The sequence below is a fragment of the Protopterus annectens genome, chromosome 4.part0 (genome assembly GCF_019279795.1).
Source record: "Protopterus annectens isolate FY-2018-M chromosome 4.part0, PAN1.0, whole genome shotgun sequence".
NCBI classification, from domain to species: Eukaryota; Metazoa; Chordata; order Ceratodontiformes; family Protopteridae; genus Protopterus; species Protopterus annectens.
Window position 1 is genome coordinate 1,325,618,125 of NC_056733.1, and position 18,939 is coordinate 1,325,637,063.

An 18,939-nucleotide genomic window follows, 5' to 3' on the forward strand; every position below is an offset into this window, starting at 1 on the left:
AGGCCAGGCACAAGTCACTTCATCCTATATGATCCAGATTACAGTGGCATGGATTTCAGTCTATCCATGTACATCATGGCTTGGTTTGCATGCACTGTGTTTTCTTGGTGAGTAACCTGTGTGTTCTCTCCAGCTTCTGCATGTGTCTGGTGAGGTACATGCAAAAGAGAGCATTATACTCTATATTAATGTTTTGATGAGGTTATAGTATAGCACTGTCATATTATCCCAAGATCTGAATATGATGGTGTGACTTATGATGTGCACAACATAGGCTCTCAATACCAGTACGGACACTTGGTGTTCAAAGTTCAGATTGCTATCTACATAGGTTCAAAGTGCTTGCATCACTCGGTTTCAGCATAGCATGACTGTTGTCAATGCTGTAATTAGCAGGGAACTTCACTTTGCAGAAGGCCAAAATAAAGACACAATTTTTCATTTATTTGAGACCATGTGGCTTTGTCACCAATCATTTGTCTGTGTTAGCCCTTCCTGTAGATGTAATCATCACAAGTGGACTCAGTGATTGTGCCCAGTATGCAAGAATCAGAAAACACAGTAAGCCAAAAGTATACTTTAGCCTGAACTGTCGAGAAATAGATTACAAACAGTAAAGGGTCAAACACAGATTCCTGGGGATACATCAATGGTGACAGTTGTACTGGTAATAGGATGATTCACCAGTTTTCACAGTATGTGTTCTGTCAGTAAGCCAGTTGGTTACCCATCTAGTGAAATGAGGTTTAATCCTCAGCTGGGAGAGTTTCTCAATGATTCCTGCATGGGGGATTGTGCTCAAACCCTAGGCCAGTTGCAGATAGCCAGTATGCACTGTCTTCATCCAGGCCTATCACACAGAATTAATGGGTTGTGACAACATTACAGATCACCTATCATGTGACTCATCACATACACCTTCCTGACACGGTTGAATAAACACTTCAACACACCCTCCACACAGCCTATGTTGCTATAGAAGGGTGTGATTTGGGGGGAACAGCACCCAATGTATGCATGGATAGACATATCCTGACTCTCCTCATCTGTGAGGTAGACCAACATGTCATCATGGACCTTTTCTAAACAAACACTATTGGTATCTTGTCTGTGTGCAACAGACTTATGTGAGTTGTTAATGCTACATCATGTCTGTTACATCTGTGAGATGTCCTCATATAGGTTAGGCCCAAGTTATTTGACATAAATCCACACTGACAAATTCACTCAACACTACGACATGTAGCCATATACATCTATATCACCAAATGGGCAGACCAGTGTATCATATACATTGCATCTAAATATGTTAACATGCATGAAGTGACCTATATCTCAGGTCAAGAGTTCAAGTCCATACATCAGGACTGTCTGCTAGGCCCTTTTCTGTCCATTATTCAAGTGATGTACACCGCAGAAAATATACACATCCTGTGTCCAAACAACTGCCTGAAGGGCTACCGATTGTGGGCAATCACTGACTCCAACTGTGATATTAGTATAATACAGGCAGTATCAACACACACCAAAGATTGCTGCAACAGCCATGACAACACCTGCAATGACTCTTCAGCGCTTCAGCAAGAACTTACACTACCATTATATCTATTATTCACTAGGTCATATAAATATGGGGAGATTCTTCAAGATTGGAGACATGCACTTATTAAACCTGTCTTTAAGGGAAATTGGAGTAGGACAAACCCAGAATCATAGAGACCCTTAGTCTACTTTCATGTTGTGGAAAATAATGGAGAAGGTAACACTGGATAAGTTATTGTCAGAACTGGATAGGCTGGGACTTGAAACTATATAGCAGCATGCATATGTTGAAAATAGATCTATTACCACCTGTAACATGATGTTCTAGAACAATATAATAACAGCTATGAATGAAAAGTTGTGCTGTGATGTGATTTATATAGATTTAACTTTAGCATTTGACAGGGTCATACACAAAACACTGCTCAATAAATTAGTTCAACTAGGTATTGATATACTGTTGATAAGATGGATAGTTGCACGGCTTACAAATAGGACATGGCAAGTATCACACACCAACTGGACAAGTGAAATCCTTGGTTTCAGTCACAGTGTCTCACTGGGCTCTGTCCTAGGCCCTTACCTGTTTAGATTGTATCTTTCAGACTTTACTTTTTCATCTGAGCTTTTCTACAGTCTATATGGCGACAACCTGAAATTTGATAAACTGGTTACAAGTGTTACAGATAAGGCATGTCTGCAAAATAATTTGACTAAATTGACAATTTGGGCACAGGAGAATAATATGTTGATAAATATATCAAAAACTAAGCATGTGCAATTTGGGAGACATAAACTGAAAGGAGAATATTTAATACAGCACATGGCGATTGAAACTGTAGACTCATTTAAGGACCTGGGTATATGGGTAGATTCAGCTATGAGTTTTTCTAATCATATCAACCAATTGGCTGATGATAGTTATAGAACTATAGGTTGTTTAAAAAGATTTATAAAGTATAGGAAATCAAACATAATGAAGTCATTTGAAGAACCACAACCAAATACACCAAAGCTTTATAGTATTCCAAAAACTGCAGGCCAATTCCACTGTAGTGTTAAGATAATTTATTGTAAAATGTACAATCAAAGTTCAATTTTCTTCCACAAAAATCAGTCTTCTCTAGCGCCTCAGCCACACTCGCCTTTATCTTAGCACTACAGTGGAATTGGCCTGCAGTTTGTGGAATACTATAAAAAAAGTCATTGTTTGTTAATTACATTAGACCCAAACTTGAGTATGAAATAACAATATGGAAACCCTATAGGAAAACGAGCATAAATAAACTGGAAAGAGCACAGCGAAAATATACCAAGGGCGTACATAGATGTGAAAATCTAAGTTATTATGAAAGACTAAAATATCTAAACTTGTATAGTGTCGCTTTCAGATATTTAAGAGGAGATCTTATTCAGGTATATAGGGCATTTAGGGACAACTACCTCTGGGAATGTTTGGGGTTATCAAAAAGTACTAGAGAATTGTCAGATAACCTATGTAGAAGATTCTATAGGAATGAGAAGTTTACAAATTGGTTCTCTGACAGAGTAGCTGATGCTTGGAACAGACTACCAAATTACATTAAAGCAAGCACTGATTTAGATATTTTTAAAAACAGCCTGGACATTTATTATGGGAACAAGTGTTTTGGTGTATTGACAAGCTAGAAGGGCTTGCCCGTGCTTAAAACATTTGTATGTATATATGTATGTATGTATGACAAGAAAACATTAGGGGATTTGTTACATCAGGAAAACAAATACATAACCAAAGTATAATGTAGACATCACACCCTATAATCATACCAATAAGTATGCAGCCTATGTTCTGGAGTAGTTCGTAGATTAGTTCATAGATTAGTACTAGACTAACTGCTCTTGTGGGCTACTTTAAGCCTAGCTGTTTACCTCATGTCAGTATCAAACCCCACACCTTATATCTGTAAGGTAAACACCTTAGCCATTATGCCAACCACCCACCCCAGATGGGTAGATGGTAAATGGGACTTCCACCAGCATTTGGTCACAGTGCTGACTACTCCCTTGTATGTAACATAACTGCTGAGTTTGCGAAGGACATCCACAACAGAGGCCATAATACCTCAATAGTTCACATCCTGCATCACACCAATAACTAAGTACAATGCACCCTTCTTCTTGTACCTCCCTACACATGTTCCAGTGATGTAACTGAAGTTACATTGTACTATGTCACAGTGGGGTATCACACATCGTATTGGCCATACGTAGGTATTCTTTTTGTGGCATAAACATTGTCTGATGGTGCGGAACCCCTATCCAGTTGTTACACCAGATGCATGTGTGCTACCTGTTCTGGTGATGCACACAGTACATACATAGGTGTTTGACAACATTAATGGCATGGGTAACATTCATGACAGTGTGAACTGTGCCATATATATATATATATATATATATATATATATATATGTATATATATATATATATATATATATATATATATGCTATACACACCAGTCAACTAGCCTATATTGATCATAATGTCGCATACAGGTATAGCAGTGTCCCTCCTAATGCCTCCAGCAGATATTACAGTCCAGGGCATTATGTGTGATTATTCTCATAGAGTGTGTACATATCATAAAAATTGTACAATTGTGTTTGTGCAGAATCATCTGTGATCACTTTAAATCACATATGTTATTTATTTTTTATTATTTTTTTTTATTTTACATTTGTTAACCAGACTGGACCAACTGGATATCGAGTCCATTTTCAGTGGAGGCCCGGGGAGAAAAGCTCCAAAAATACTTTCATTTATAAACAGAATTACAGAAAGTAACATTTTAGTTAAGGAGCATTTAAAGTGTCAAATTCTGTCAGGAGCAAAGGTTAGGACATTAACATGCTAACAGTCAATTTACTTGTGGACTAAAAAAACAAAAAAATTACTAGGCAGAAAAGGTGGAAGTGGTAGAAATAGATGGAAATGTTAGTCAGGGTTTATGTAGCGGCAGAGCCCATGGGTTCTAAGGAAAGTTTTGAGCTGGGTTTTAAAGCAGTGAGGAGAGGAGATGGAAGAGAGATTGTCAGAAAGAGAGTTCCAGGATTTTCCAATAGTGTTAGAGAACAAGCAGTTACCTGCCAAGTTGTTGGCTTTACAAGTTGCTATGAGGTGTTTGTTAGAGGAACGTAGGCTTCTGAGGTTGCAGTATGGAGTTATAAGGGAAGTGAGTATAGGAGTAATAGCGGGCTTGTACAGAATTTTTTGGGCTAAGGAGAGCTGATAGAACAAGATCAGATTTTGCAATTCTAGCCATCCTAATTCCTTTAAGTTTTTGCAATGGTGAGTTCTGTAAGTAGAACCAGAGGCAATTCTGGCGATACTATTATAGGCAGTAGACAGTTTCTTGAGGTTAGATTTGGAGGGGTTAGTATAAATAGGTGAGGCATAAAGGAGGGTTGAAACCAGATGGGAGTGGGCAATGGAGGTTCTGGCCAGTGGAGTAAGGAATGGTTTGATTCTATAAAGTGAGCCTAGTTTTCTGTTGACTTGTTTAATAGTGTTATTTATGTGAGAATCAAAGGATAGGTTATGTGACTGCCAGACAAGATAATATAACATTGGGAAGGATGTCTGTGTGAGATAAATATCCTTACATGAATAATGCAGAGTGCATCCATCAGGGATGTTACATACAATTGGGGTAAGGTGCATATTGTGAAACTGAGACATGGGATTACTGCTGGTATTATTCTGATATTGTCCATGATTGTGCTTGTTTCTTTTAATGTTGTCCGTGAGTCTTTATCTGTGTTCCACTTGCTTGAGACCTCTGCTAAGATTACATTCATATTCAGGCAAAATCAGCTTGCACAGTTTCACAATATGCACCTTACCCCAATTGTATGTAACATCCTTGATGGATGTACTCTGCATTATTCATGTAAGGATACTTATCTCACACAGACATCCTCCCCAATGTTATATTATCTTGTCCGACAGTCACATAATATACATTTTCACTGTGCAGTCCCTACTGTACCTGATTGATATGTGATTGGTGTTGCTGCTACAACCATCTTCTGTTGACATGCCTTCATTTGCTGTACATTAGGTTGTTTCACCTGCCCCTTTCCCTCTTTTCATTCCTATAATTCATCTGTGTGTCCCTATTCAAAACACACACTTTCCCTGAGTGTTTATTTTACCTGGCAGTGTTCGATTCTCAGCTAGAGCGTCTTCTGTGTGGAGACATGCGTGAATGGGCGTACCTTTGTTGAAGGTTGTGTGTCAGAGCTGGCAACTTGGCACGTACAAATCTACTACCAATCATTAGCGGACCGGAGTTCAGCTGTGGCGACCCCTAACTGGGAAAAAAGCCGAAAGACACAGCAAGTCCATGTACCCTTACAGATCATTTACACAACTTCAGTACGGAATGCAAGGAATGGGATTTTACAATAATCTGCACTGTAAATACACTGTCCTGTACTGTGTTTGGACCATATACTTAACAATCATACTTCCCAACTGTCCAGATTTTCACAGAATTTCCAGATTTATAACCTTTGGTGTGTTCCTTATCAAATTTGTGGTTTTCTGCCATATCATTGGGATGATCTCAGGACTGATGTGACTCAGTAATTACATACATTTGAGTTGCAGATTTCACATCCTTCAGAACATGTATCTTAACACAAACCCCTGGTTATTCTAGCACATTTCTAAAGAGCAAATATGTCAAATATGTCCCTTTTTCTGTGTCATTCTCTTCCTCCCCCATTAATTTGATCTTTGCCAGATGTCTTAAACTAAGAGACTAAGAGCTATCTGTTAAGCCCTGGTGATCATTGTGGCAGCCCGTGCAAATCCACAGCCCTTCAGTACTCTGATTTAGACAGGATTGCTATCCTTGCTCTCTTACATGATTTCCTGGCCAGCAACATTTACATTTAAACAAGTTGCTTGGCATGAATTTGCAATGAGTACTGCTTCTCAGCTCACATCACTGCTCACACATGTCATCTCCATGTAGGTTTCAAGTGAAGCCAGCAGGATGTTTATCAAGTCCCAGGGACAGTCTGCTTAATGCATAGTAAGTTTTACTCAACATTATTGCCATACACTGCCTACAGCCAAATGGCTTCTCTTAAAACAGAGAGTGCAGAACTTCTTTTTGGTTCACTACCAAACAAATTCCTTGACCCTTTAAATATGACATATTCAAGACTTTTGATTATCAACATTCTCAAACTAATGAATCTATAAACATTTGCTAATGTCACTTTTCCCCATGAATTTGCATGATGACTTGATGTCTACTTTTTGCTATGTAGGAAGAACATTTAAGAAATACATTTGTCCACTAACAAAATAAAAAAGGAGAGAAAACACTGGAACACAGAGGTCATATAACACTTTTCACTTTTCATTAATGAATTGTGAGAAAAGAATAACCCTTAAAATTATACAACTACTAGCCACCTTATTACATAATGTGATATCATATAGAAATGGAGGTAGACATTGATAATACATTTAAATTTGCATTTTATGTAAACAACATTATCTAACAATGCATTTTGAAAATGTAAACTATGTTTCATGCTATTATATTGACAGTTTTCTTTCTTGTTTCTTTCTTCCCCTTTCTTTATTTTTTGTTTTCTTTAGTTTCCTTTTTATTTTCTTTCATTCTGTTTTATTCACTTAATCTCCTTCTCTCATTATCCTTCATCCCTTTTTCTCTCTTTCTTTCTTTCTCGTTTTTTGCCTCTCTGTTGCTCTTTTTTTCTTCTTCCTGTTCATTCTTCTTTTTTCTTCTTTATGCCATTATTTTATTATGCTACCTTTCTTGTCTTTTTCCCTATCTTCCTTCCTTCTTTTCTTCTTTTCACTTTTATCTTTCTGTTCCTCCTATAGTCTGTTTCTTTAGTTATTTCTTTCTTTTTTCATTCTCACTTTTATTCTCTTAATTTTGTTCCCTCTTTTTCTATCATTCCTTTTTTGTTTCTTTATTTCACTTTTTCTGTGTCTCATTCACTCTTTCTTTCTTCCTTTTTTCATTTTTCTCTTCTTTTGATAGTCTATCTTTCTTGTCTTTGTTCCCATTCTTCCTCCTTTTCTTATTTTCTGCTTTCACATTTACCTTTCATTTACTCCATTCTTTCATTTCTTTACTTTGATTGTTCCTTTTCTTCATTTAGTCATTCCTGCATGTTTTTACTTCTATCCTTTCTTTCTTTTTCTTTCTTTTTTCTTTTTTTTAATTCCTCTTAACCATTTCTTATTTGTATAATTCCTTCCATTCTTCCTTTTTGCTTTCTTTTTCACAGTCTCTCCTTTTTTTCCCTGCCATACTGCCTTCCTTTATGTCTTTATTTGCTTGCTCTCCCCATTTATCTTCTTTCCTTTCTTCTTTTCTTTCTTTCTTTCCTTTTTCTTCTTTTGCTTTTATTTCCTTCTTTATGTTTCGTTTACATTATAGTTGCTTTCTTTCACTCTTTCTCTTTCTTCTTTCCTTCCTTTCTTACTTTATTTTTACTGTCTGGAATGGTTCTTCTGGGAAGTCCCATTTTTATTGAAGTCTTGGGGAACTAATAGAAAATAAAATAGTGGATTGCATTAAGATATACAAGGGACATTTTCATTTCTTAATAGATGCTTTTCCATTGAATTCTCGGATTGTAGTTTTTCTGGTACATCCCTCAGGTTACATGGGAATTAATTCCAACAGTGACCAGTGTAGACATGGAATCACTATATTTATTTCTAGTAATGGGAATCTGACTAAGCATACCAGAGAATTTTCTGAGATCTCACAGAGATTTCTCCCAGTTCATGATATTAGCTAGGAGGACAATAGTTTCAGTAGAACAGCTTATATGCAAAAAGATACTGGGCAGGATTCACGAAGGCTTGCATGGAGTCTAAGAGTAGTGTAAGACTTCATGCAGCCCTCGCGATCCAGGAACAGCCCGAAATTCTGTGCAAGAGACCAGCTAAAACGTCTCTTACACGGAGTGGGCGTGGATATGCTAATCACCTCACTTGCAGCCGAAAGGCATGCAAATGAGGTAGATTAGCGATCCACAAAGCCCAAACCAGCCCATGTAAGACCCATTTTAGCTGCAGAAATGTACTCAGTTGACAACTGAGTAAGTTTCTGCAAAAAACACAATGGAGCCATGTCAGCTCCAAATAAAGGGTGCATATGTGTCAGGCAGCATGCCAATGGCCAAATATGTGGCCATTGACAAGGTACCCCGATACAAATTTGAGAAATAAATGCAGCGCAGCCCCACGCAAACAGGCTGCGCTATATAAAACATAAAAATGAAGGTTATAAACCCACAAATGTGGGTTTTATGCAATACATGGTGTTACAATGCAGGGACCAGCAGACCAAAAACAACATGGCCACCGTTTAGTGGTTGCTAAGGGGGGAAGCTGAGTCTAAGACATGTAACTAAGCATTAGTAGGCAATCTGATGTAAATGAGTGTTAGGATACTGAATCCCACTGTCACATAGCAAATGAGCACATTCTGAGTAGTGTAAGAGTTACATAAGGGGGAGAAACAGAGTAGGAGATAGGTGACATCACAGGGGGGAATGGCAGAAAGAAATGCAGTTCATTGGAGGTCAGTGTTACATGACAGATGTCAGACACATATCATGGAAAGAGGAGTGCTACAAGATAAGCATGGGAAAGTCAAGAAATGGAAGGTGTACACTGTTGCTTACACCAAAGTTTCTTGCTGGGCGTGCATGCGCATGTGTGCACGCCATAAGGCGCGAGTTGGGCAGTGTGTGCGCGTGTAAGGCAGACTGAGCATGTGGGAGCCTGTTGGCAGACTTGTAAGACTGTTTGCGCTGGTGTGCGCGTGTTTTAACCCGAATAAGAATATTCTAAACCGTGTAAGCATATGTGCGTGCATGTAAGCCACTGTGAGTGTGTTTCTGCTGGTATGCGCATTGCTCCCCCCTGAGGAAACAGAAAGGAAAAAGGAAGCAACAGAATTAGTAGGAAGCTAGCAGGGAATACTTCTGGAGCTAGCAGGTGAAAACAATTAGAAGCAGGCAATTACACAGGCAGAATAGTAGCCCAGCCAAGCACTTAAAACTCTGCAAACAGCAGTGCAGGATGTTTCTCTCAAGAGACACTGCAAGACAGGAGTAAGCTATTAGAAGTGAAAACTGAAAAAGCTGAACTCAGAGCAGAAATGCTAGGGGCTGCCATAGCTGTCATAAGGAGACATAAGCAACTTGCTGAGGGTGGTGACAATGCAAATGGTGCCAGACAACCCACAGTGAGGAGACGGAGAAGAGTGTGCAGGCCCAGGGTCACCTACCACGGATTACATGAGCTGCAGATAGTGGAGCGCTATAGAGTGGACAGAGACCTCCTGCAGCAAATGGTCGAGCTGTGCAGGCCACACCTCACACACAGAACCAACAGAGGGGAACCCATCCCAGTGGAAACCAAGATATGTGTTGGCCTAAGAATACTAGCAACAGGTACCTTCCAGAGACCAACTGGTGATATGATGGGGATATCACAGGCATTAGCCTCCAGGGTACTGCACTAGTTCCTGGATGCCATGTCAGCACATGTCGGTGATCATGTATATTTCCCCAATGCCCGTGAGGTATTGGCCAGCAATATGTGTCTCTTCCAGCAAATAGCGGAATACCCTGAGGTAGTGGTTGCAATAGACTGCACGCACATATGCATCAAAGCACCAGCCAGTGAGCGGGGTAGGGCCTATATTAACCACAAGGGCTTCCCCTCCATCAACTGCCAGGTCATGTGTGATGCCCAGGGCATAATAATGAATGTGTGTGCTGGCTGCCCTGGGAGCTACCATGATTCCCATATCTGGCATTTGACGCAGCTGTACCAGACATTTGCCAATGGGGACATCCCACATGGACACCTAGTGGGGGATGCAGGTTATGCACTGGAGCCGTGGCTGATGACACCCATCAGAAACGCACACACACACCTGAACAGGAACGCCATAGTGAGGCACACGCACAAACACGTAATGTAATAGAGTGTGTGTTTGGGCTGCTCAAGTCACGGTTCCGGTGTCTGGACACATCTGGTGGAGCCTTGCAGTACTCACCAACTACATGTACCCAAATTGTCATGGTATGTGCGATGCTACATAATATGATCTTGCAAAAACAGCTGTAGCAGGACCAGCATAGGGCCGGGCCCACCAGCCCCCCACCATTGCCAAGGCCATCACAGGTAGAGCGTGACTCGGAGGAGGAACAACCTGAACCTGCCCCAGTAGGCAGAAGGAGGCATGCCCAATATGCCCTGGCCTTGGCAAAGAGGCAACGCATAGCACATACACTGGCTCAGTAGGAACCCTGGGAATGATACCCCTCTCTGACTCACTCATATAATTACAGGGATGCCTAAAATGACATAACCTGCTCTCAAACATGTACAGGGAGTGTAGTATGTGCATCCGACAGAGGCAGCCCTGCACCACCTGAGGCATGAATGCCATGTGTTAAGCAATGTAACACCACGTAGTATATGCAAACTTGATGACCCTGACTAACATCCTACTCTCACCAAGCATGATGCCACAATTGACGATGAGATGATCAATTGCAATAATTGGCTGAAGTATTGCTGTTAGTCAAAGGGGATCCAATGTGTGCCAGCCTGGGATGACATGCTGAGCATAACATGATGCTCCACCTACTAGGGGTGGCGTGCACCTATCACTCCTGGCCTTATGGATACTGGCAAAAGCTGTTGTTACCCACAGCGTGCCTTGAATAGGTAAGGCTCAAAACACAAACCCACCTCCATAGGTATCACAAGGGATAAGAACCTAGATGTAATGCTACCCAATGCCAGACGTCTAAACAGCAAGATGCATGCAGTCTAAACTCCCCCAGTATGGAAAATGTTTATATCTGTCCTGTAACAGAAAACTGGGTCAAGGCTCACAACAGCACCCTAACACTACCAGGTTACACCTCATACTGTGCTGTACAGCCTCAAAACATGGAACAAGCTACAAAAGGAGGGTGACTAGCAATAATTGTCAAGGATAACCACACCCCCATGCTGGTACCACAACAAAAAGCAGCATGGACTAGCCATGGTCAAGTAACAGTGGCTAAAACTGCCTCCCAGTTTATAGCCTGCTACAGACTACCATCCTAACACCAGGAACTGCACTTGGCCTATGTTGGAATACATGAATATATCAAGCCCTCCAAACCACATTATATTGGGTGACTGAAAATACCCAAACATAGACTGGGAGCATTATTCTAGCTCCAACACTGTAGGACAAAAGTTCCTAGAATCCATAAACCAAAATGCCCAGGAACAACGTACCACTCCCACAAGAGGGGTAAGCATACTGGATATGATAATCAGCAACATGGGTACTGGATGGCAAGATGAGAAGTGTATCCCTCACTGGTAAGACCAGACCATAGAGTAATCACACCAGATATACACTTCCTGACCACAGTCCCTGGCCAGAAAACCACAGTGAAAAACATGTGTAAAGCAAAAGTTGCACTTCTCCAAACTGATGTGGAATCCATTAAAGGCCCTGTGCAGGTGCAAAATATGGGCCACACCTCAGAACCTGTTATACAGGCATTCCATGAACACTGCCAGGAATGCATGGATTGTGCAATCCCAAATAAAACCAAGACACAATGCCATACACGCAGGCATCTGGCATGGTGGACTCCAGCCATTACCAAACCATGCAAGAGAATGAGGAAGCTACTACATGATAGAGCAAACATAAAAAGGGAAGTAATCACTGATCAGTAGTATGGCAATAAAATATGTCCACTCATACAATCCACTAAGGCCAGCTACAACAAGTTGAATCTGTGAATCTTGAGGCAATGTTACACCTGCCCCATGTACACAGACAACCCTCACCTCCCCCCAAGAAATACAAATATATGTGAGAGATGCAACCATGTATCCAAACCGGAGGCTGAGCTCTCTCAACTCAGTACTGTCAAAACTAGTCAGGAGGAGAAGGTAACCACACACACCACAAACCCAGTCTCACATATCACAACTGCAAACCAAAGACATAAACACAGAAAAACATTCCCGGAGGCCCTAATTACAAATACACCACATCAACAGAGGCCTCCAAAGCAGACACCCAAGCAACCACTACCTCCAAACATAGCACATGCAACACATAGTACACAAAGCTGGTGTGCCAGTCACAGGCCAGAAGGAGAAACAACATGCCTGATACAGTTGTAATAGGTGACTCCATAGTCAGACACACTGCTGTGCTGCTCACCAGACTGAACAAGGGAAAGGGTACAGTAAGTTGCCTGTAGGCTGCTACAATACACCACATAACACAAGTACGCAGGTCACCCCAAAGCAAGTAGATATATGGTGCAGCCATTGTCCATGCTGGCGTGAATGACCTGAGATGTACCTCCCCGGACTACATGAAAAGAGACATAGATGAGCTCTCCGGTTATGTTGTCCAGGCTGGTATGACACTGACCGTGTGCAGCATCCTACCCTCACCAAGAATGATGCCACAGTACAAACACAGAATGATCAGCTTTAACAAGTGGCACAATTACTGGTGTCATTCCAAGGGGATCCAGTGTCTGTCTGCTTGGGATGTCATGCTTGACAAGCCACGCTGCTGTGCCAGCGATGGCTTGCACCTGTTACCCCTGGGCGTCTGGATATTGGATAATGCTCTTACCACCTCCATAGAGCCTTTCGCAGGCAAGGCTGAAAAGACTAACCCACCTCCCTAGAAAACATAAGTGGAAAGAAACATAAGGGTAATGCTGCCCAATGCCAGACTTGTAAACCTCAATATGCATGCTCCCGAGGCCCTCCCCAGTATGGAGAACATCGATGTCCATACAGTGACAGAAACCTGCAGCAAGGCTCCTGACAGCACACCAGCACTACCAGGTCATACCTCATATCATGCGTTATGGCCCCAAAACCTGGATCAAAACATAAAAGGAGGGGGAGTATCCATATTCAGCACAGACACCCACATGTCCAGGTTACTGACAATGCATGAAGCATCGGAGACCACCCATGTGCAACTAACCATAGGCAAAACTGCTGTACAGTCTGTAGCATGCTACAGACCACACTCTCACATACAGGAACCCCACCCAGCCATCCCGAAGACACTGGACAGTATGAATGTCTCACCAAATACCAAACAAGGTACTCACAAATTACCACATAGGTGGTAATCCATTATGTATGGAAGGAGTAATCAGGGACCTAGGGACACAAGTGGACAGTAACCTGTTATGTGACACTCACATTGCCAATGTGGCTAGGAAGACTGTCTATATTGGACACCGTATCATGAAAGGATTCACATCTACATCAACACAGGTTATTGTGCCCCTATACTGTTCTCTTATCAGACCCATAATCTAGTACAATGCCTCATTTGGGATGTACCTTACCCAACACCTGCAGCAGTTAGAAAGACCTCAAAGGTACCTCACCAAGAGGATAAAGGGTCTCAAATATATGTCATATGCTGCCTGGTTGTAGACACCCCAGCTGTATGCAGTCACATACTGCCTACACAGAGGTGTTGTATGCCTGTTGTACAAGGCCATGTCCAACACAGGAGTAATGGATATGCTCCACCCCAGAAAACCCAAATCCATCGGAGCTGTGAGAGTGAGAGATGTCAACCTCAACACATAATGAAATAGGATGTGCTGGAGGGACAGATACATAACCCAGAGGCTCCCTACACCCTGAAACAGAATCCGACTCCATGTTAGGCAGAGCCCCTCACTGACTCTCTTCAACAGGAATCTTGCCAAGTGGATGGATGATCGTAGATGTACACTGGGGGTCTTCACTGTGTCACGTCCAGACAGAGGCACAGTAAAGTAAATCATAAATGGCCATAATATTCACATAGCAAGGGGTGGCGAAAGCCACACACACTCTGGCTAGGCTTATAAATGCCCTAGGGTGGATAGCCTAGTATGAACCTATGAAGATACAAATTGTGCAGGACACTAAGGATAATCACAAGGCTTTCTTAACTGATGGTACGAACCTTGTTGGGAATTCACAGATATGCTCTGAATCACTCAAATATTACAAACAACATACCAAACACACACACATATTGCCAACATCCAACCTGACAGGTGCAGTGCAAACCCCCCCCCAAAAAAAAATGCAAAATATCTATCCCAGCAGAGTGCTGGCCCCCTGACATTGCAGATGCTGTGGTAACAGCCAGCATCTACAAAGCAAAACACACAGCATCAATGGTATGAGATGGTGTCCTGGGCTGAGTCCAACATGGACTCCAAGAAGAATGGAATGCCAAATAACACTACTGCTCAGTGTCAGCCTTACCACAGGATATGTACCCAAAGAGCAGTGTACAACAACAGTGGTCCTTCTCCACAAAGGTGTTGCCTGAATGGATACTGCAAACTACCACCCCAGAATCCTGACAAGCTTGGTCTGCAAAGCTATGAAAAGGATCAGCATGTTCCACAGACATAAAGATATTGGGGACCTACTGACACTGGACCCTACCCAGTGTGGCTTTCTTAAGTGCAGATCCTGCCCCTTAAACATGTTTGACTCATTTGAAGCAGTCATTAAGGTCATTGATGAGGGGAATGTGGTCCACACAGCATAGCTGGACCTTGCAAAAGGCTTCCATACAATACCCCAAGTGTTCATTATAGATAAGCTCACCAGATTAAATATAAACCCCTATGTCAGTAGAGGGGTTGCAAACCAGACCAAGGACAGAATTGACATGGTCAGAAATGCTGCAGCCATGTCAGACTACAAACCAGATATAACTGGCATCTCACAAGGCTTGGTCCTGGGACCTCCCTTGTTTGGTATATATGTCCCATAGGTACAGGCCAATATGGAAGGATTGTGTCTGAACAAGTTTGCAGAGGACTACAAACTGGCCACCATATCTGACCCTCCAGCTGACACAAGCATCCCACAAAAGGGCCACATAAAAACAGACAACTGGTGCCATAGCCATGTCAGCAAGCTAATTGAAGAAAAGTGTATAGTCAACCCCTGTGGATATACAGTAAGTGCCCACAAATTACCACATAGGTGTTAACCCATTAAGTACTTAACATGTAATAAGAGACCTGGGGACACAAGTTGATAGATATCCTGCATTGGACAAGCATGTGACTGTAGTGGTTACAGAAACATACCATATACCCACCTAATCATGAAGGTTGTCAGATCTAGATCAGGGGAGGTCATTGTGGCTCTGCAGTCATCCTTCATCAGCGTTACAATTGACTACAATGGCCCCTGTGGGATGTACCTCAGCAGACACCTCCATCAACTGGAAAGACCCCAAAAGTACCTCAACAGGAGTATCAAAGAGCTTGAACAGATGCCATGTGTTGCCTGATTAAACAAACTGCAGCTCCACACACTGCCATACTGCCCACCCAGAGGCAAGCTGTGCCTGATGTATAAAGCCATGTCCAAGCTGGAATCAATGAACATGCTGCACCTTGTACAATCTGAATGGCAGTGAGCTATGCACATGAGAGACCTGAACCCCAACTCTGACATACATAGGACAAGCTGTACTGAATGATCCATAACACAGAAGCCACCCCCACTCTTGAGTAAACTCCCAGTACAGGTTAGCCAGAGAGTCACTCATCGACTCTCCTCAAGAGGAATCTTGATGAGTGGATGGGAGATGTTAGGTTTACTCTGGGTATCACTGTTATGTCACGGGTAGATGGAGGCACAGTATACTAACCATGATATATGTCATGGCAAACTCCAGTTACAATGTGTGTCGAAGGACAAACACACTCTCTGACTAGCATTAGAAATGGCCTAGGGCACATCGCTAGTGTTTGCCAATGTACACCTATGTTGTGGAATACACTACCAATGTTGGACAAGCCTGGTTTAAGTAGTTCATATCTGAACATAATGCAACATGGTCATATGTGCACAATTGGCCCCTAACCAGTCTGTTATGAAAATTTAAAGCAGTGATAGGACTAAAGCCCAGGATACTGTCCACCACAGTGAAATTACTGAACCAGTACACTATACGGTACTACAGTGTTAGGTCAGTATGAAAGGATGTTGACAACTGTATGCAAAGTATCCCATGCAAACCCTGCAGGCACAGTATAATCCCTGTTGTGTTCAGACACAAAGCAGTTGGACAGTAAGTACACAACATGACACACAACACACAACCATAAACATGAGATATTGCTGAAGTTCACACTCATCCACAAATGTGGTGGACTGCAGAGTTCAACATATGGAAAGCTCACAATGGGCATGCTCACACACTTTGATAAATGAGACATATGTCAGACAACACGCCATGGAAAGCCTGAACTGGGCATGCTCACACACTTGGGCCATATCTCAGTTTAGCAGTTGGCCACACATATCTGGTATTTGTACGTGTTATTCCAGGAACCAACCACATTACAGCAATCTGCCCAGTGCACACAGTTAAATGGCTACAGAGACATAAGTGATATAGTGGATCCCTCTCATATTCAAACATCTTCCACAGATACACAAGTTGTTCATAGAAACAGGGAATGCTATGGCAATAAAGACCTGCAAACAGTCTATCAGAAACAAATATTGTGCATCTGACAATTAAACATATGGGTGTAGAGGTCAACACTAGGCTGTTTGCCCTAGGGAATGAAAGCTTAGCCAGAGTGTGCTTGGTGTCTGCCTCCCCAGTACAGTAGGCTACTGTGCCACTGTAAAGTAGGTCACATAAGGCACCGTTTGAGGCTAGTGTGCTGTGCCTCTGTCAAGCAGGGACACAGTGGAGATCCCAGGGGTTGAATTTGCTATGCCACATCCATGTTGTTGGTGTGTGCTGGAAGAGGGTTGGTGAGGACCTCTAACAGTAAGTGGGCATCAATAACAGACTGAGGGGAGCCTTATCTGCAGTGTCTGAACAATTTCACTGTCAACACTTTGTCATGATGATTATGAGGGATTGAAGTGTCGTGACAGTACTGTTCAGAGATGTCCTCCCTCTGTGGGCTACTGCTCTGCAATGTATTAGCTCACTCTGTCTGTTGGACAGCTCATAAATGGCTGGTGTACACCTGACAGGTGTCCTGTTTAGGAGGAGTCATGGGTATTTTTGGGATAGCATGATCAATGCAAACCTTCCACATGCTCATAGAATGCAATTGCCAAGGATTATGCAGAGTGGCCTGTATACTCCCCCAGCATGGGTCCTTTGAAGTCTTCCACCCCAGTCTTCACAAGTGTAAAGTCTGCTTTTGATAAATACACTTTGTTTGCAGTGACAACCCTGCCTGGGGGTGGGGATGGGATATAGATGTCCAGGGAAAGGTGGGTATGGTCAGATATCAACAATGGTGGTCTACCTCTGGTGTGGAACAGTGAGTACCCATGTTGCAGATGGTCAGGAGCAATATGTATTCCCTCTTGTGGCTGTGGTGAGTGGTCCTGCCATAGCACATGGACTCACAAATTGTAGTGGCTGTAGGGTAATGTTGTAGAGGCCTGAGTAGTTCCCACACACAATATACCTGTACCTGACAATAACAACTGGAATGGTGTATGTGAACACCTTCATATCTTGGCACTGTTCCCAGGGAAGCAAAGTGTGTGTCCTGGATGTGGGAAGGGTGGTCCGAACTGGTTGTGTTGTGTGTTACAGGTCCTGTGGTCATGAAGCATGGTATAGAACATAACCTGCCAGTGCTGATGTGCATATCTGACCCTGAAGTAGGTGGCTGCAAATGCATATATATGCTGTCCCCCACCTGACAGGTAGTAATATATGTACATACCTCTGTAGAAATAATTATGTCAGCACCCTATAAATACTGTAGGTGCAGAACAGATGCACATTAATTCGGATAGTGCGCTCTGCTAATGCGTCTCCCTCAAGTGTCATAATATAGTTAGGTAGGGGTTTAAATCCTGCAAATGCTCAGTGCGTGTGTGTGTGTGTGTGTGTGTGGATGAGCGGGGTTGGTGTGTGTGCAATTCTGTGTGAGAGAAATGTCCCTTTCAGCAACTAGGAGAACACACTATAGGATGCACATTCCCCTTTCTAAACACTGATGATGTCAGCACCCTATAAGTACAGCAGGAGAAGAGAAACCTCACAGTAATGCGAATAGTGCGCTCTACTAATGCATCTGTCTTGAGTGTCATAACATAGTTAGGTAGGGGTTTGAATCCTGCAAACGCTCAGGGTGTGTGTGCAATTCTGTGTGAGAGAAATGTCCCTTTTGGCAACTAGGAAAATACACTACAGGATGCACATTCCCCTTTCTAAACACTGATGATGTCAGCACCCTATAAGTACAGCAGGAGAA